This window comes from Salvelinus namaycush, unplaced genomic scaffold (assembly GCF_016432855.1).
Source record: "Salvelinus namaycush isolate Seneca unplaced genomic scaffold, SaNama_1.0 Scaffold167, whole genome shotgun sequence".
NCBI lineage: Eukaryota > Metazoa > Chordata > Actinopteri > Salmoniformes > Salmonidae > Salvelinus > Salvelinus namaycush.
In genome coordinates, this window is record NW_024058419.1 from 240,323 (window position 1) to 261,135 (window position 20,813).

The 20,813-nt window shown below is 46.0% G+C and overlaps 1 pseudogene; it reads right to left on the bottom strand.

Annotated features, from left to right (window-relative positions):
- Positions 1–15,698: 15,698 nt before the first annotated feature.
- Positions 15,699–20,813, bottom strand: part of LOC120037284 — a 56,911-nt pseudogene continuing 51,796 nt past the window's right edge.

Genomic DNA, 20,813 nt, shown 5'->3' on the forward strand with positions numbered 1-20,813 from the left:
GCGAAGCCAACTGTTCTTTGCCACAGAGCATGCCTAGCATCACCTTCTCACACCATGTGGTTTCTACAACTGAAGATATAGTGAATATGGTCATGCAAGACCTTGAAAGTGTATCCCAGTACACAGTGGAGGACGCAGACTCCTTCCCACTAGGAGAGAAAAAGCTGCAGTCCCAGCTCAATCCCAGAGTTGTCTTTGACAACTCATTTTTTGCTGCTCAAATCATGTACCACAGAGTAAAGGATAGACTGAACGTCTTTTTGTCTTTTCCACCCGTGTCAGTCACCACAGCCAAAGATGTGCTGGACTTCAACCCTGTGGAGACACTCAGATGCTCGAAGTCCCCTGACACTGCTCTTCTTAAGGACAGAAGCCGCCCGCCGTCTGTGAGAAGTGAGAAGCCATTTTCAAAAGTCAGTTTGACTAAGAGGTTTAAAGCCCTTGTGTCTTCGAGTGGCTCCTCCACAGACCACCATGTAATTGACACATGCAGTGAGGATGTCAGTCTGCCCACCAGGAGTATGTCAGTTGTGAGCGACACCAGTTTGAAGAGCGCCTCTCCTCTCCATGGTTGTGGATTGAGTGAAAGTTGTGAACCTCTTGTGGCTCTACAAGACGGAACAGTGGCATTCAGCCAAGAAGGCTTTAGCAAAACTGCAAAGAAGACACTCAGCTTGATCCTAAATGTGATCAAGTGCAGATTGGCCAACTCTGAGAGTTCATCTGTTGGGAAGAATGCAAGTGAGGAGTGTCTGATAGCCACTAACATGTTAGACTCTCTACTGGAGAGCCTTGACCTGTTGCCTGACATGAGCGCTGCCGATGAGATCACAAGGACAGAATGCCATACCTCTAACGCAATGGACAAGACAGGTTCACAGTCAGCGCTTGTGAGCCAACAAGAAATTAGCATATCTGACACCGGTATCATAGTGAAAACTATAATGGACACATTGAAGACAGACGACCCAGAGATGACTTCAGCAGAAGAAAATCTGGATAGGCTTCTGTCAATTGAAGCCCTTCAAGATGCGTCTGGCAACCTGATCGCAAAGGTCCATGGTCTCATTCAGGAGATAACCATAAGACGCCAGCTTCAATCCATGACTGGCCACAGAAGCCTCTCTCAACCAGCGCTGCCAAATCCAGCACTGAGGAAGCTGTCAAAGGACTATGCGTCAGAGCTCGTTTACAGCTTTGCCCACACTTCTGTTAGCAGACTCCTGGGGCAGTGTTTGGGTAGGCCTATGCCACCCACTGCTGACAGGGTTTTGGATCAGGTCATCAAGTTGATGACAGACATGGTGATGGACAGTCTGACTGATCTGTCCAAGTCTGCAATGGAGGGTGGTAAGTGAAAGTACCTCTTTTCATCTGCATAGGACTTCATTGTAACATGATGCTCAATACATTGCGTTTTATGATGTGAACTTTGCTGGTTGTGTCCAAAATGGCACCTTCTTCCATGTTTAGTGCACTACTTTTGACCAGAGCCAGACCCTATGGGCCCTGTTCAAAAGTTGTGCACTATAAAGGGAAGAGAATGCCTTTTGGAACGCAGTGACTGCTTTCCATTGTTGCGTCCTCTTCTCCCAGTTATTGTACCCAGGTCAGTCACACCAGCTTGCTCTTCTTATTTAGACACCAGCAATGCCGCAAGTGACATCACTCATGGCGTTGTGGCTGACCTTAATGCTACTGAGGAATTCCCTGCCAGGGGCCTTAGCCCGGCTGATGTAAAGGCTGACGGCATGGCCCGCAGAACAGGAAGTGGCGCTTCCTACCCAAAATTGGCAAGATTCCAAAGATCAGGATGAAGGTAGGGGGCTCTGGGGCTGAAATGTACCCTACAGATTCACTACACCCCTATTGTCTCTCAGCATTAGAACAATGCTGTTGTCATTGTCTTTAGGAGGTTGAGTGAGGCCGCTGTAATACAATCCTAATACACATGGGAGAGAGTCAATGTCTGTGTCCCAAATTGCACCCTATTCCCTATATAGTGGACTACTTTTGACCAGAGCACTATGGGCCCTTGTCAAAAGTAGTGCCTTACGTAGCCAATAGGGTGCATTTAGGGATGCATACCATATATTTTACACAGGCTCAGTTGTCCTGATGTGTTTTGTCAACAGCTGTTCAAGACAAAAGGGGAACCGAAGAGCCACCCTGAACAGGATGCGCTGCCTACCAGACTCGTATTTCACAGAGTAAGTGATGAGCATCGATAATGTCATATTGATGTATCACCCTATGGCCAGCTTGTTAAAACAGTGACTACAGATACAGGTGGACAGACAGACGGATAGACAGGCAGACAGACAGACAAACACACACGTTCATTTTCTGATTATGAAATATTCTTATCACAGATGCTAAGGTTCCAGAGGTTCCATCCACTTCCCCACCCAAGGAGGACCTGACAACCACACTGGCCCCTGCTCCCCAGGAGTCCCAGTCCCGTAAACGCCCTCTCATAGTCAGGGTGTTACGAGCTATCTCCAGAGCCGTCTCCAAACCATTCAGAGGAGCTTTTGGGAAGAAGAATTAGCCAAATGCCTGATTTTATTACTATTTTAATCAGAGCCTTTATTTAATAAAACATTACTGCATTGATTTCTGTCTACAGTAGTCTTACTGTTTGTGCAAGATAATGGTAAAGTACTTCAAACCACATAGTCAAACGTATTTATAGTGAAGCACTTCATATATTTTTATTTAACCTTCATTTAACTAGGCAAGTCAGTTAAGAACAAATTATTATTTACAATGACGGCCTACCCCGGCCAAACCTGGATGGATAAGATGAACAGAGAACACTTTGTAACACTTTCTATGAAGCCCATATCTATAATGCATACACTCAAGTTTACTCATCATTGGGAAAGGTAGGCCAAACGTCCTTTACTTATCATTGGGAAAGGTAGGCCAAACGGCCTTTAGTCATCATTGGGAAAGGTAGGCCAAACGACATTTACTCATCATTGGGAAAGGTAGGCCAAACGACCTTCACTCATCATTGGGAAAGGTAGGCCAAACGACTTTTACTCATCATTGGGAAAGGTAGGCCAAACGACCTTCACTCATCATTGGGAAAGGTAGGCCAAACGACCTTCACTCATCATTGGGAAAGGTAGGCCAAACGACCTTCACTCATCATTGGGAAAGGTAGGCCAAACGACCTTTACTCATCATTGGGAAAGGTAGGCCAAACGACCTTTACTCATCATTGGGAAAGGTAGGCCAAACGGCCTTTACTCATCATTGGGAAAGGTAGGCCAAACGGCCTTTACTCATCATTGGGAAAGGTAGGCCAAACGACCTTTACTCATCATTGGGAAAGGTAGGCCAAACGGCCTTTACTCATCATTGGGAAAGGTAGGCCAAACGGCCTTTACTTATCATTGGGAAAGGTAGGCCAAAAGGCCTCTCTACTCATCATTGGGAAAGGTAGGCCAAAAGGCCTTTACTCATCATTGGGAAAGGTAGGCCAAACGGCCTTTACTTATCATTGGGAAAGGTAGGCCAAACGGCCTTTAATCATCATTGGGAAAGGTAGGCCAAATGGTCTTTACTTATCATTGGGAAAGGTAGGCCAAACGGTCTTTACTCATCATTGGGAAAGGTAGGCCAAAAGGCCTTTACTCATCATTGGGAAAGGTAGGCCAAACGGCCTTTACTCATCATTGGGAAAGGTAGGCCAAACGACCTTTACTCATCATTGGGAAAGGTAGGCCAAGCGGTCTTTACTCATCATTGGGAAAGGTAGGCCAAGCGGCCTTTACTCATCATTGGGAAAGGTAGGATGTGTTTTGGACACATCCTTTCTGTGCTCCAGCAATTTAAGAACAGATGCCTCCTTCCATCAGCCGTATGCACCTTGTTCAGTATCTGTCACTTTACAGTACTGTAGTTCATGATCTGGTTCTACTTACTTTATGACATTCCTCCTCGTTCTTATAGGCTGGAGTAGGCTTAGTCTCAAAATAAGACCGGTTTAAAATAGTTTTAGCCTGTTAAAGCAGGGTTTCCCAAACCTTTCTTTTTCAAGGTGAAGGGGGAGGTTCGGACAGAGCTAAAGGACGTCCATTTTTTTTGCACTGATCACAGACGTGGTCAAGTGTAAATATGACTTCTTACATGAGCCTGACAGTGCATCTCACGAAAGACTGAACACTATCTCAGGCTAACATAGTTTGGAAAGCAATTGGCTATTGCTTCAAAGAGAAGACAATGAAAATACTAATCTGTCTTTTAGTTATCAAAATTCTCAACTTAATTGAGCGAACAGTATTTTTGCCATTGGTGAGTGTGCATATTCACTTTCTTTATCCCTGGGTCAGTGCCACTTTAAAGCATAGTGAAAAAGATTCTGCTAATCTCTATAGTCATATAAAGTGTAGTAGAATTGCATGATAAAAAATATTTTAACAAGGGGGGAAAAAATCCTGTAAAGAGAAACATATCTGACATAGCCTAGCCTAGCCTTACTCCACCACACGCTGCATTGAACAGACGTTATTTTGCGAACAGTGATTGAGTTATATTATTAGCCTAAATGATGACTATCCAATTTACTAATCACATTAGCAATAGTCAGCTATCTTACAAAAGTCTGTAAATGTGAAGATGCATAGAATGCTTTATATATTTTTTTATGGTGAAAATGAGCTTCCCCTTAACTTGAGACTCGCACGGCTATGAGCAAGACAGTTAGGCCTAAACACTCTAATGTTTTCCTTTGCTAATGTTTCCCCCGTCCGTCCGTCGGCTGTCAGTTATGTCGATGACTGTGTACATACCGCATGTCAATCACCGACACCGGAAGTCCCATGACCGTCACAGCCCTAGTTGTATGCTTGAGTTTGTTCAAGAGAGGCTTTGACGCCAGATTTGAGCAGATCTTGCTTTAGTTTTCCTCAGCCTGTGTTTTGTTTCTCTCTCCTTTTCCTGTTAGATGGTGATGCTGCTTCTCTCCAGAGGAGCCAACATTAATGCTTTTGACAAGAAGGACCGCCGAGCAATCCACTGGGCTGCTTACATGGGTAATGAGTTGACCACACATATACATTCTGACTAATGTCCTTATCCCAGTGAGTGAATGAATTGGCTGTGTGTTAGCCTCACAGCTCAGCTGTATGGTCCACCTCTGGTGTGTTATTATGTCAGAATGATGGACTGAGTATGTTGATAAGATGTAGGTTTTCAATTGTACTAACACGATGTAGGTATTGCTAATGGTGCTGTGTACCACTGTAAACTAACCTCTCTCTCCCTCTATATCTCTGCCTATCTCTCTGTCTCTCTCCATCTGTCTGTCTCTCTCTCCATCTCTGTTTCTCTCTTTGTCTCTCTTTTCCCCCCCATAGGGCACATTGAGGTGGTGAAACTGCTGGCCTCTCATGGATCAGAGGTGTCCTGTAAAGACAAGAGGGCCTACACCCCTCTCCACTCTGCAGCCTCCAGCGGCATGATCAGCATGGTCAAGTACCTCCTGGACCTTGGGGTGGATGTGAGTCAATGCATACATACACCTCCCCACATTCAACTGTGTAGTCACTGTTCAATTACAACTCCACGAAAAGACAGAGCTCTAGTGTGTTCGAGAATGATTTCCTTCAAGTAATGAAGAGATGGAGGTTGGATCAGTGGGTTGGGACCAGTGGGTTGGGACCAGGCGGTTGGGACCAGTGTGTTGGGACCAGGGGGTTTTCATAACCAAGTAATGAAGAGATGGAGGTTGGGCCAGGGGGTTGGGACCAGTGGGTTGGGACAAGTGTGTTGGGACCAGGGGGTTGGGACCAGTGTGTTGGGACCAGGGGGTTGGGACCAGGGGGTTGGGACCAGGGGGTTGGGACCAGTGTGTTGGGACCAGGGGGTTTTCATAACCAAGTAATGAAGAGATGGAGATTGGATCCAGAGGGTTGGATCCAGGAGGTTGGAGCCAGTGGGTTGAGACCCAGTGTGTCGGGACACAGTGTGTTGGGTCAGGGGTTTTTCCTAACCAAGTGACCTGATCAGGAATGTATTGTCTCTCTCTCTATCAACATGTTAAATGTGCAACCAGAGGAAAAGAAACTCTGGACCACCTTTACTCCATAGTCAAAGATGCATACAAAGCTCTCCCTCGCTCTCCATTTGGCTAATCTGACCATATTTCTATCCTCCGAATTCCTGCTTACAAGCAACAATTAAAGCAGGAAGCACCAGTGACTAGATCAATAAAAAAGTGGTCAGATGAGGCAGATGCTAAACTACAGGACTGTTTTGCTAGCACAGACTGGAATATTTTCCGGGATTCTTCCGATGGCATTGAGGATTACACCACATCAGTCACTGGCTTCATCAATAAGTGCATCGATGACGTCATCCCCACAGTGACTATACGTACATAACCCAACCAGAAGTCATGGATTACAGGCAAAATCCAACCTTAGCTAAAAGGGTAGAGCTGCCGCTTTCAAGGAGCGGGACTCTAACCTGGAAGCTTATAAGAAATCCCGCTATGCCCTCCGACGAACCATCAACCAGGCAAAGCATCAATACAGGAAAAAGATCACATCATACTACACCAGCTCCGATGCTGGTCGGATGTGGCAGGGCTTGCAAACTATTACAGACTACAAAGGGAAGCACAGCCGAGAGCAGCCCAGTGACACGAGCCTACCAGACGAGCTAAATTATTTATATGCTCGCTTCGAAGCAAGTAACACTGTAACATGCATGAGAGCACCAGCTGTTCCGGACTACTGTGTGATCACATTCTCCGCAGCTGATGTGAGTAAGACCTTTAAACAGGTCAACATTCACAAGGCCACAGGGCCAGACGGATTACCAGGATGTGTACCCGAGCATGCGCTGACCAACTGGCAAGCATCTTCACTGACATTTTCAACCTCTCCCTGTCTGAGTCTGTAATACCAACATGTTTCAAGCATTGCACCATAGTCCCTGTGCCCAAGAAGACTAAGGTAACCTGCCTAAATAACTACCGACCCGTAGCACTCACGTCTGTGTTTTTGAAAGGCTGGTCATGGCTCACATCAATACCATTATCCTAGAAACCCTAAACCTACTCCAATTTGCATACCGCCCCAACAGATCCACAGATGATGCAATCTCTATGGCACTCCACACTGCCCTTTCACACCTGGACAAAAGGAACACCTATGTGAGAATGCTATTCATTGACTACAGCTCAGCGTTCAACACCATAGTGCACTCAAAGCTCATCACTGTCAATCAATCAAATGTATTTATAAAGCCCTTCTTACATCAACTGATGTCACAAAGTGCTGTACAGAAACCCAGCCTAAAACCCCAAACAGCAAGCAATGCAGGTGTAGAAGCACGGTAGCTAGGACAAACTCCCTAGGAAGGCCAAAACCTAGGAAGAAACCTAGAGAGGAACCAGGCTATGAGGGGTGGCCAGTCCTCTTCTGGCTGTGCCGGGTGGAGATTATAACAGAACATGGGCAAGATGTGCAAATGTTCATAGATGACCAGCAGGGTCAGATAATAATAATCACAGTGGTTGTAGAGGGTGAAACAGGTCAGCACCTCAGGAGTAAATGTCATTTGGCTTTTCATAGCCGATCATTCAGAGTATCTCTACCGCTTCTGCTGTCTCTAGAGAGTTGAAAACAGCAGGTCTGGGACAAGGTAGCACGTCCAGTGAACAGGTCAGGGTTCCATAGCCGCAGGCAGAACAGTTGAGACTGGAGCAGCAGCACGGCCAGGTGGCCTGGGGACAGCAAGGAGTCATCAGGCCAGGTAGTCTTGAGGCATGTCCTCCTCCGAGAGAGAGAGAAACAGAGAGAATTAGAGAGCATACTTAAATTCACACAGGACACCGGATAAGACAGGAGAAATAAACCAGATATAACAGACTGACCCTAGCCCCCCGACACATAAACTACTGCAGCATAAATACTGGAGGCTGAGACAGGAGGGGTCGGGAAACACTGTGGCCCCATCCGACGATACCCCCGGACAGGGCCAAACAGGCAGGATATAACCCCACCCACTTTGCCAAAGCACAGCCCCCACACCACGAGAGGGATACCTTCAACCACCAACTTACTATCCTGAGACAAGGCCGAGTATCTCCAGTATCTCCAATCTCCAGTGGGTGCGCGGGAGGGGGTAGATCCAGAATTTTGGGAATCCTGTAGAAAGGAGATCGCGTCTCTTCCCTCCACGACCTCCGGGAAACCTTGAAGTCTCAAATTCGAGTGCCTTTGGAAATGTTCATAATAATCAAATTTCTCCTCGAGTTTAGCGATGGAGTCTTCCAACTTCTTGTATTTTTGGTCCACTTCCTCACGGACGTCCAGGATGGCAGCCTGGTGGTCAGCATGGTCTTTTTCTAACTTTGTCACTCGTCCATTTGTGACTTTATGGTTTTCGTGGAGTTTATCGACCAGTACATCAATTTTGCTGAGGGGTTCAGAAAGTGTCTCTTGGATTTATTTTTGTTATACCCTTGTCCATCTCCATTCTGAACCATGCTGGTGCTTCTTCCCGAGCTAGCATCCGCCGAGGCCGATGAAGGGCTGTCAGAGAGGGGCATTTTTCCATGCCTCGTCTGAGGCTTTGACATATTTGGCATATTTTGTTTTGGCGATACAATAAATGTTTTAACTTCCAACGCACTATTAACGAACAGTTTAACAATGTCAAAATGCCTTAAAACTGTTTGAAAGTTCGAGGACACTACGCAGATGCGTCTTGTTAGAGCTTCGCCATTGGCGGAAGTCTCTCTCATATCATCATTCTTAACAGTCATCGTCCAACAAGTCTTCTACTGTTGTTCTTCTCCATTTCATGCACAACACATTGGAGGGACACTTCACATATGTAGTGGGTGTACTTTCCATGTTACAGTATTTCCTTTATAACATTTATAATGACTACATAACTAACAAAACAACATTAGTGTTCTTTAGATCACCTCTGACCATTCCCCACGTTTTATGTTAGATATATTATTCCAGTAGTTGCTTCTGAACTTGTTAGAATTTCGTCGGGAAAAAGTATTCTTGAAACAAAGCAAAAGGGTGTCAGTTGTTAACCCCCACCAGTTCCCTCCTCCCCCCTCTGCGGGTGAGAGGGGGCGGCAGCGTAGCCTAGTGGTTAGAGCGTTGGACTAGTAACCGAAAGGTTGCAAGATCGAATCCCCGAGCTGACAAGGTACAAATCTGTCGTTCTGCCCCTGAACAAGGCAGTTAACCTACTGTTCCTAGGCCGTCAATGAAACGAAGAATTTGTTCTTAACTGACTTGCCTAGTTAAATAAAGGTTAAAAAAAGAAGGGATCTTGTTGAAGTCATTCATTGCAAACCTGATCTGACCTATTTGGATCCTCACAGGACAGTCTGTAATCCCGACATATTTCAAGCTGACTACCATTGTCCGTGTTCCCAAGAACTCCAAGGTAACCTGTCTGTAGCACTCACATCTGTGCTTTGAAAGTCTGGTCATGACCACATCAACACAATCATCCCAGACACCCTGTACCCACTCCAATTTGCATATCTCCCCAACAGATCCACAGATGAAGCAATCTCAATTAAGAGGGGAAATAACTATGTGAGAATGCTGTTCATAGACTACAGCCCAGCGTTCAACACCATAGTCCGCTCCAAGCTAGGGACCTTGGGACTGAAGACCTCCTTCTGCAACTGGATGCTGGACTTTCTGATGGGCCGGCCCCAGGTGGTGAGGATAGGCAAGAACACCTCTGCCACACTGACCTTCAACACGGGAGGCCCTCAGGGATGCGTGCTTAGTCCCCTCTTGTACTCCCTGTTCACCCATGACTGTGTGGCCACACACGACTCCAACACCATCATCAAGTTTGCTGACGACACGAAGGCGATGAGAGGTCAGAGACTTGGCATTGTGGTGCCAGGACAACCTCTCCCTCAATGTCAGTAAGACCAAGGAGCTGATCGTGGACTATAGGAGCAAGAGGGGAGAGCACGTCCCCATCCATATCAACAGGGCTGTTAAAGGGTCTTGCTCTGACCCTACCCACAATCACTAGACTGTATACAAACCATATGCACACACACACACTACATTCACACTCCCACACAAAACCCACACACACACAAACCGACACAACCCAAACACACATGCGTACACATTACACACTCTCACAAACAAACACACACCTTTACACTCATTTGCTGCTGCTGCTCTGTTCTTTATTTTGCTCTTATTATTATCTATCCTGATGCCTAGTCACTTTACCCTGCCTTGTACATATCTACCTCAAATACCTCGTACCCCTGCACACTGATCTGGAACTGGAACTCCTTGTATATAGCTTTATTCTTGGGTATTTTATTACACTTACAATATATACAGTACCAGTCAAAAGTTTGGACACACCTACTCATTCCAGGGTTTCTTTATTTTTTTACAATTTTCTACATTGTAGAACATCAAAAGTATGAAATACCACATAAGGAATCCTGTAGTAACCAAAAAAATCTAAATATATTTTATATTTGAGATTCTTCAAAGTAGCCACCCTTTGCCTTGATGACAGCTTTGCACACTCTTGGCATTCTCTCAATCAGCTTCATGAGGTCCTCACCTGGAATGCATTTCAATTAACAGGTGTGCCTTGTTCAAAGTTAATTTGTGGAATTTATTTCCTTAGTGCGTTTGAGCCAATCACTTGTTTTGTGACAAGGTAGGGGTGGTATACAGAAGATAGCCCTATTTGGTAAAATACCAAGTCCATATTATGGCAAGAACAGCTCAAATAAGCAAAGAGAAACGAAAGTCTAATATTATTTTAAGACATGAAGTTCAGTCAATCAGGAAAATTTCAAAAACTTTGAACGTTTCTTCAAGTGCAGTCACAAAATCCATCAAGCACTAGACCCAGAGTTACCTCTGCTCTAAAGTTAAAGTAACAGACACATCTCAACATCAACTGTTCAGAGGAGACAGCGTGAATTAGGCCTTCATGGTCAAATTTCTGCAAAGAAACCACTACTAAAGTACACCAATAAGAAGAAGAGACTTGCTTGGGCCAAGAAACACGAGCAATGGACATTAGACCGGTGGAAATCTGTCCTTTTGGAAAAGCAATCCAGATGAAGCTGGTCGAGAGAATGCCGAGTGTGTGCAAAGCTGTCAACAAGGTAAAGGGTGGCTAAATATAAATAAAATATATATTGATATGTTTAACACTTTTTTGGGGTACTACATGATTCCATATGTTATTTCATAGTTTTGAGTTCTTCACTATTATTTTACAATGTAGAAAATAGTCAAAATAAAGAAAAACCTTTGAATGAGTAGGTGTGTCCAAACTTTTGATCGGTACTGTATGTATACATATATTCTATAGTTTTGTACTCTGCATCGTTGGGGTGGTCTCGTAAGCAAGCATTTCACGGTGAAGAGTTGATTTGAGAGGGAAAGACAAAGCGCGAGGGAGTCCAAATGTATTCTGACCTAGTCTTTAGTATGAAACCATTTTTAATGAGACGAGTACAAAACATTAAAGGAACACTTGTCTCCATGTCTCGTCCGTACCTGGTAGGAGTACTCGGATGCGGGTCCCGCAAAGTTCATCCCAATGGCTGAGGGAGGACGGTCATTCTTTTCCAGAGAATCTACCAATTTTCCTTCCTGAGGAAATTGCAAGAAATTTCCGAGCTTCCCATTCAAACCGAAAGTGCTATTTAGAAGCATATGTTTTATTTAACCAGGTAAGTTGACTGAGAACACATTCTCATTTCCAGCAACAACCTGGGGAATAGTTACAGGGGAGAGGGGAGTGAATGAGCCAATAGTAAGCTTGGGATGATTAGATGACCGTGATGGTATGAGGACCAGATCGGGAATTTAGCCAGGACACCAGGGTTAACACCCCTACTCTAACAATAAGTGCCATGGGATCTTTAGTGACCACAGAGAGTCAGGACACATGTTTAACGTCCCACCCGAAAGACAGCACCTGTCCCCAATCACTGCCCTGGGATATTATTTTAGACCAGAGGAAAGAGTGACTCCTACTGGCCCTCCAACACCACTTCCAGCAGCAACTGGTCTCCAATCTAGGGACTGACCATTACCAACCCTGCTTAGCTTCAGAAGCAAGCCAGCTGTGGGATGCAGGGTGTTAAGCAGCAAATAAAATCCAACATGATTATACCACTCTACATGGAGAAATACACTAATGGGTTCTTGTATTTGTTGCATATTAATCAACTCAAAGTTACCACACTATTTCATTAATGTAGCCTAGTTTTAACAGGTCTATGAGCCACTGTTGGCCGACGGGTCAAATGAGGTTATTACAGTAGCCTACCCTTCACTGAAAGATGCATTTCGGTCCTTTCCTCTCCCCTTGCACCTGGCTATCAAGGGAATTTGGGAAGGTTGTGGCTGTTTAAACTTCGGTTATTGTGATGATTTTGTCAGAGGAAACAAATCTGAATCTCCTATAATGTAACAGTTACGCTGTAGCGGAGATTCAGCCCACTGGATAGCGCCGCAGTTGATCAATTGCACGTGAATCTAAACCCGCAGTTTATCATGTGCCATTCTAAGGTAGGCTATATTTACATCAAATCTTCTCAATCCTACCTATTGCATCTGTTCTCCAGCAATAAAGTAAATGATCAAGTTAATATTCATTTAGTCACAGCATCAACTAAACGTGAGCCTACACAAACGTGGACTACATAATCAAATTAAATAAACTTGTCAAGACCCTGCCATTCTTCTCCGTTATTACTTCTATTCAAGACAAAATACCCCCAGTTCTCGCATTATTTTACAGACTTGGTCAGAAAGGGTAACTGATTCTCGAGACCCAGACAAACAAATGTAGAATAACATTCAATACACAAACTTAGGCTACATAAAATAACCTGGAAGGCCTACCCTGTAGCAAACAAAATAATTTGCATAGGCCATAACGGTTTAACTTGCTTCAAAACACGCTGAATTTATTTATTTATTTCACCTATATTTAACCAGGTAGGCTAGTTGAGAACAAGTTCTCATTTACAACTGCGACCTGGCCAAGAGAAAGCATAGCAGTGTGAACAGACAACAACACAGAGTTACACATGGAGTAAACAATAAACAAGTCAATAACACAGTAGGGGGGGAAAATGAGTCTATATACATTGTGTGCAAAAGGCATGAGGTAGGCAATAAATAGGCCATAGGAGCGAATAATTACAATTTAGCAGATTAACACTGGAGTGATAAATCATCAGATGATCATGTGCAAGTAGAGATACTGGTGTGCAAAAGAGCAGAAAAGTAAATAAATAAAAACAGTAAGGGGATGAGGTAGGTAAATTGGGTGGGCTGTTTACAGATGGACTACGTACAGCTGCAGCGATCGGTTAGCTGCTCAGATAGCAGATGTTTAAAGTTGGTGAGGGAAATAAAAGTCTCCAGTTTCAGCGATTTTTGCAATTCATTCCAGTCACAGGCAGCAGAGAACTGGAAGGAAAGGCGGCCAAATGAGGTGTTGGCTTTTGGGATGATCAGTGAGCGCGTGCTACGGGTGGGTGTTGTTATCGTGACCAGTGAACTGAGATAAGGCGGAGCTTTACCTAGCATGAACTTATAGATGACCTGGAGCCGAATATGTAGCGAGGGCCAGCCGACTAAAGCATACAGGTCGCAGTGGTGGGTGGTATAAGGTGTTTTAGTAACAAAACGGATGGCACTATGATACACTGTATCTAGTTTGCTGAGTAGAGTATTGGAAGCTATTTTGTAGATGACATTGCCGAAGTCGAGGATAGTCAGTTTTACTAGGGTAAGTTTGGCGGCGTGAGTGAAGGAGGCTTTGTTGCGAAATAGAAAGCCGATTCTTGATTTGATTTTGGATTGGAGATGTTTAATATGAGTCTGGAAGGAGAGTTTACAGTCTAGCCAGACACCTAGGTATTTATAGATGTCCACATATTCTAGGTCTGAACCGTCCAGGGTGGTGATGCTAGTCGGGCGGGCGGGTGCAGGCAGCGAACGGTTGAAAAGCATGCATTTGGTTTTACTAGCATTTAAGAGCAGTTGGAGGCCACGGAAGGAGTGGTGTATGGCATTGAAGCTCGTTTGGAGGTTAGATAGCACAGTGTCCAAGGAAGGGCCAGAAGTATACAGAATGGTGTCGTCTGCGTAGAGGTGGATCAGGGAATCGCCCGCAGCAAGAGCAACATCATTGATATATACAGAGAAAAGAGTCAGCCTGAGAATTGAACCCTGTGGTACCCCCAAAGAGACTGCCAGAGGACCAGACAACATGCCCTCCGATTTGACACACTGAGCTCTGTCTGCAAAGTAGTTGGTGAACCAGGCAAGGCAGTCATCAGAAAAACCGAGGCTACCAAGTCTGCCGATAAGAATATGGTGATTGACAGTCGAAAGCCTTGGCCAGGTCGATGAAGACGGCTGCACAGTACTGTCTTTTATCGATGGCGGTTATATCGTTTAGTACCTTGAGCGTGGCTGAGGTGCACCCGTAAACCGGCTCGGAAACCAGATTGCACAGTGGAGAAGGTACAGTGGAATTCGAGATGGTCAGTGATCTGTTAATTGACTTGGCTTTCGAAGACCTTAGATAGGCAGGGCAGGATGGATATAGGTCTAACAGTAGGTCCAGGGTGTCTCCCCCTTTGAAGAGGGGGATGACCGCGGCAGCTTTCCAATCCTTGGGGATCTCAGACGATATGAAAGAGATGTGAAACAGGCTGGTAATAGGGGTTGCGACAATGGCGGCGGATAGTTTCAGAAATAGAGGGTCTAGATTGTCAAGCCCAGCTGATTTGTATGGGTCCAGGTTTTGCAGCTCTTTCAGAACATTTGCTATCTGGATTTGGTTGGCATAAATGAGTAAAGCATTGCCACAGAAATGTTTGAATTACAGCAGATACCTACCGGTAGCTCAAACGTTGGAGCCAATTTTGTTGCTGTATTAACTGCATTTAAAGGTTGCGTGTACGTGCTTTTTGAATTCATGGCGACTAATTACGGTTTGCTACGACGCACACCCTGAGCGTTCATCATGCGGCTAGAGAAGGCCTGTATGAACAGACTTCCTCAAGCTTCTCATGGAAATTTACCGGTTTCTTCCAATGGTTTATCCCATGTAAATCGGAGTGGGTGGGAAATCCTGGTCAAACTGTTCCTGCCCTCAAACCCTAGGTTAGCGGCGCTACAAGCAACTCTGGGAGAGCCTGGACCTGATAGCAACCTGCCAGCTAAGACAGGTGAGCATTGACTTATTTAAACCTGAAAGTTTGGATTGGCACTGGGATATGAAGACACTGCCAAAACGATGGGCTAATGATACGAGAGCTGGTTTTATATGTAAGCATTCACTAATAGGAAACTAAGTCAGTTACGAGAGAAGACACCCAGCAGAGTCATTTAAATGCAAGTTGACAACCGTGATATTAGTTAGCACTGACACCATTAACCCCAATTCTAGCAGCCTCATATGTACCAACCCCAAACACTCAGTTCCACAACCATCAAGTTTAAATGAAAGAGAACTCATTCCACATCATGTGAAGCTACTAGCATAATTTGACCAAATGTAGCTTAAGGCAAATGGTGATTTAAGCACAGGGGTCAAAGTAAACATATTACTGATGCCAAAGCATGGTTATAATGCAAAATAAATGTTGCCATCACCAGTTACTCATGTCAGGTCATAGACCTCAACTCCAAGTAGGAACCGTCAAAACAATACTGAGGACACAAGTATTACAGTTAACGTTTAATTGAGCCAAAACAAGAAAATGAAGTTACACACACAACCTGGACTAGAATACCCATGAACTCTTGCATGGACCCCGAGCACCATGTCCCACATCAGATATCCATGTTTGTGGTCAACGGGGGCTGAGATGCAGAAGTCAACAGTTCCTCAATGGCATGGTCAGACGGGCCGGTCGCAGCTGCGTCGTCAGACGGGCCGGTCGCAGCTGCGTCGTCAGACGGGCCGGTCGCAGCTGCGTCGTCAGACGGGCCGGTCGCAGCTGCGTCGTCAGACGGGCCGGTCGCAGCTGCGTCGTCAGACGGGCCGGTCGCAGCTGCGTCGTCAGACGGGCCGGTCGCAGCTGCGTCGTCAGACGGGCCGGTCGCAGCTGCGTCGTCAGACGGGCCGGTCGCAGCTGCGTCGTCAGACGGGCCGGTCGCAGCTGCGTCGTCAGACGGGCCGGTCGCAGCTGCGTCGTCAGACGGGCCGGTCGCAGCTGCGTCGTCAGACGGGCCGGTGGCAGCTTCCGAGGTAGCGTCGTCAGACGGGCCGGTGGCAGCTTCCGAGGTAGCGTCGTCAGACGGGCCGGTGGCAGCTTCCGAGGTAGCGTCGTCAGACGGGCCGGTGGCAGCTTCCGAGGTAGCGTCGTCAGACGGGCCGGTGGCAGCTTCCGAGGTAGCGTCGTCAGACGGGCCGGTGGCAGCTTCAGAGGTAGCGTCGTCAGACGGGCCGGTGGCAGCTTCAGAGGTAGCGTCGTCAGACGGGCCGGTGGCAGCTTCAGAGGTAGCGTCGTCAGACGGGCCGGTGGCAGCTTCAGAGGTAGCGTCGTCAGACGGGCCGGTGGCAGCTTCAGAGGTAGCGTCGTCAGACGGGCCGGTGGCAGCTTCAGAGGTAGCGTCGTCAGACGGGCCGGTGGCAGCTTCAGAGGTAGCGTCGTCAGACGGGCCGGTGGCAGCTTCAGAGGTAGCGTCGTCAGACGGGCCGGTGGCAGCTTCAGAGGTAGCGTCGTCAGACGGGCCGGTGGCAGCTTCAGAGGTAGCGTCGTCAGACGGGCCGGTGGCAGCTTCAGAGGTAGCGTCGTCAGACGGGCCGGTGGCAGCTTCAGAGGTAGCGTCGTCAGACGGGCCGGTGGCAGCTTCAGAGGTAGCGTCGTCAGACGGGCCGGTGGCAGCTTCAGAGGTAGCGTCGTCAGAGGACAGGGCATCATTTGCCGGAGAGCTACCATGGTTTGGAGAAGCTTGGGATTCTACTTCATTAGTCTCAAAATACTCGAGAGAAAACAAAAAGGAACAGTTGGGTATTCTACAGCAACACAGCTGTTCTACACGGTCTAGGCCAAATTGCCATTAGAATGTTGAGCAACATGAACCCAACACAGATTTAAAAGTATATGTTTCAGGCCGTACCTTCTGTCTTGTTTAGCGTCAGACCCTATGGATCGGAGCAAGGCCAGGGCATGCACAATGGAGACGTCATTTGATGACAGCTCTGAAAAACGTAGGTTAAGGTACAAGCAAAATGACCAAATCAAAGGGTTTGACAACGTTTAGACAACTGAGTTACTCTATGGTGTTGAATGAGTGTCAAACACAGCAGCACCATAGACACAGTACAAAGGTAGAAGGGTTGTGGAAAGAAACACTTACCTCCAAGTCTCCTCTGCAGAGAGACTTGATCTTGCTTCTGGGACTTTCCAACAGGGTAACAAGAAACTGAGGAGAAAGTGTTGACAGAAGTTGAGTTGACACAAAATAGCTACATATATTTTTAGTGGTGAAGAATACAAGATGACCAATGCGGAAGAAACAGAAAGTCAAATTTGAATCTCCAACTTATAAAGTTAGGCATATTTCCCAAACAAATCCATTCAACCCAAATTAGTGAACCAACCTTTGACAACCCCCACAGTCAACACAAAGAGCAGCAATTCTCTCACACCTCCCATGATCATGAAAATAGTCTGTGTTATCAACAGGTAATGTCTTCCCATGGCCTGTATGAGGCTTATATAGGCCACTAATGACCTTTTACCTGACAAACATGACTTAACGATCAATTAACAAGCTTGATTGAGGTGTTACATTCAGATAGAAATAGACCATGTAGAACGTATGTTGATTCTTTGGTGGGCAGGCAATCTTTTCTACTCCATATATTGCATTTATATCTGTAATGTTTAACCCTAATGGTCTCAGCTCAGCAGTAAAAAGAAGTAGGCCTAATTATTTTAGGTGTAATTTTCAAAGATATTAGGGGGAAATAAACACTGTACCCAAATCCACTTTTTACAATGCTCCTGGGAAATGGGTAGGCCTCCACCATATAGTCCTCACAGTTTTACAGCTGTGTTATATTCCTTTATTTACATAGATCACATACATAAATATATATGTTAGCTGTAGGTAGCTTTGGGATAAAATTCCCATATTGTATTGTTACTAACATAAATCATAATATATCATATTTTCCTCATTTGCTCTGTAGGAGGTTCGTCATATGAAGGACATTCAAGTGGGTGTGACCCCTAAACTGTAGGAGGGGCTCAGTGGGGTGACAGACATCCTGTAAGGGATCTCCAGCTAGTGTCTGAGGACCTGTAGGAGGCTGTGTCTACAGCTGTGGGGCAGGACAAGCATGGTAACCTAACCTCAATGTATGAAGGATTTTATTGTTAGGGATAGTAACCTCCAATCTTTTAAAATATGTCTCTGTGTCTCTCCACCAATCTCCCTTCTCTTCTCTTCTCTTCCCCTCCCCCAACCCACTTCAGTAGGTTCAGCCCAGGATAAGTGCACCATCCTGGCTGTGATCCCCAGTCCAGCTGCTCCATGTAACCTAGCTGGGAAGCAGGACCTCAGCGAATGTATGTGGTTGTTCCTTACTTTAACATAAAACTATCATAGATATTATGTACACCTAATTGTCTTCTCACATGTTCCCTTCGCCCTCCTCCTCAGACCGCTGCACCCTGACCTTTGACCCTTGCACGGCCAACGATCACCTGCTCCTCTCCCAGGAGAACGTACGAGGGCATCCCCAGGAAGGAAAAGGGGAAACGGTGTATGGTGGGAATGAACGATCTTCCCTAGAGCCTCCAGCTGGATGAGCGCCAGCTGAGCACCTGGCACAATGGGTGCCTGTGTAACCGATGTGAAATGGCTAGCTAGGTAGCGGTGGTGCGCGCTAGCAGCCTTTCAGTCGGTGACGTCACTTGCTCTGAAACGTTGAAGTAGTGGTTCCCCTTGCTCTGAAAGGGCCGAGGCTTTTGTGGAGCGATGGGTAACGATGCTTCGTGGGTGACTGTTGTTGATGTGTGCAGAGGGTCCCTGGTTCGCGCCCGGGTCGGGGCGAGGGGACGGACTAAAGTTATACTGTTACACCTGGAAGCGGTGGCTGGCCACTGTCAACACTCCCGCATTAGAATGCTGCTGGACTACGAGGCTGGAAAACTGACGAACTACGGAGACGGGCAGACACGGCTGCATGCCTCGCCTTCACTCAGGAGCTGTTCCCGACCTGTTGCCACGACGACAACACGAAAGGGGATGACGTGACCTAACCATCTCATATGGGACTATTCTCCGTAACCATATACTTAGATAGACATCGTATCATTGTATCTTTTATTTATTTATTTTATTTCACCTTTTTTTAACCAGGTAGGCAAATTGAGAACACGTTCTCATTTACAATTGCGACCTGGCCAAGATAAAGCAAAGCAGTTCGACACATACAACAACACATAGTTACACATGGAGTAAAACAAACATACAGTCAATAATACAGTGAAAAATAAGTCTATATACAATGTGAGCAAGTGAGGTGAGATAAGGGAGGTGAAGGCAAACAAAATATATATATAAATAAATAAAAATATAAAAAAGGCCATGGTGGCGAAGTAAATACGATATAGCAAGTGAAAAAACACTGGAATGGTTGGTTTGCAGTGGAAGAAAGTGCAAAGTAGAGATATAAATAATGGGGTGCAAAGGAGCAAAATAAATAAATAAATACAGTAGGTAAAGAGGTAGTTGTTTGGGCTAAATTATAGATGGGCTATATACAGGTGCAGTAATCTATGAGCTGCTCTGACAGCTGGTGCTTAAAGCTAGTGAGGGAGATAAGTGTTTCCAGTTTCAGAGATTTTTGTAGTTCGTTCCAGTCATTGGCAGCAGAGAACTGGAAGGAGAGGCGGCCAAAGGAAGAATTGGTTTTGGGGGTGACCAGAGAGATATACCTGCTGGAGCGCGTGCTACAGGTGGGTGCTGCTATGGTGACCAGCGAGCTGAGATAAGGGGGGACTTTACCTAGCAGGGTCTTGTAGATGACCTGGAGCCAGTGGGTTTGGCGACGAGTATGAAGCGAGGGCCAGCCAACGAGAGTGTACAGGTCGCAGTGGTGGGTAGTATATGGGGCTTTGGTGACAAAACGGATGGCACTGTGATAGACTGCATCCAATTTATTGAGTAGGGTTTTGGAGGCTATTTTGTAAATGACATCACCGAAGTCGAGGATTGGTAGGATGGTCAGTTTTACAAGGGTATGTTTGGCAGCATGAGTGAAGGATGCTTTGTTGCGGAATAGGAAGCCAATTCTAGATTTAACTTTGGATTGGAGATGTTTGATGTGAGTCTGGAAGGAGAGTTTACAGTCTAACCAGACACCTAGGTATTTGTAGTTGTCCACATATTCTAAGTCAGAGCCGTCCAGAGTAGTGATGTTGGACAGGCGGGCAGGTGCAGGCAGCGATCGGTTGAAGAGCATGCATTTAGTTTTACTTGTATTTAAGAGCAGTTGGAGACCACGGAAGGAGAGTTGTATGGCATTGAAGCTCGCCTGGAGGGTTGTTAAAACAGTGTCAAAAGAAGGGCCAGAAGTATACAGAATAGTGTCGTCTGCGTAGAGGTGGATCAGAGACTCACCAGCAGCAAGAGCGACATCATTGATGTATACAGAGAAAAGAGTCGGCTTGAGAATTGAACCCTGTGGTACCCCCATAGAGACTGCCAGAGGTCCGGACAACAGGCCTTCCAATTTGACACACTGAACTCTGTCTGCGA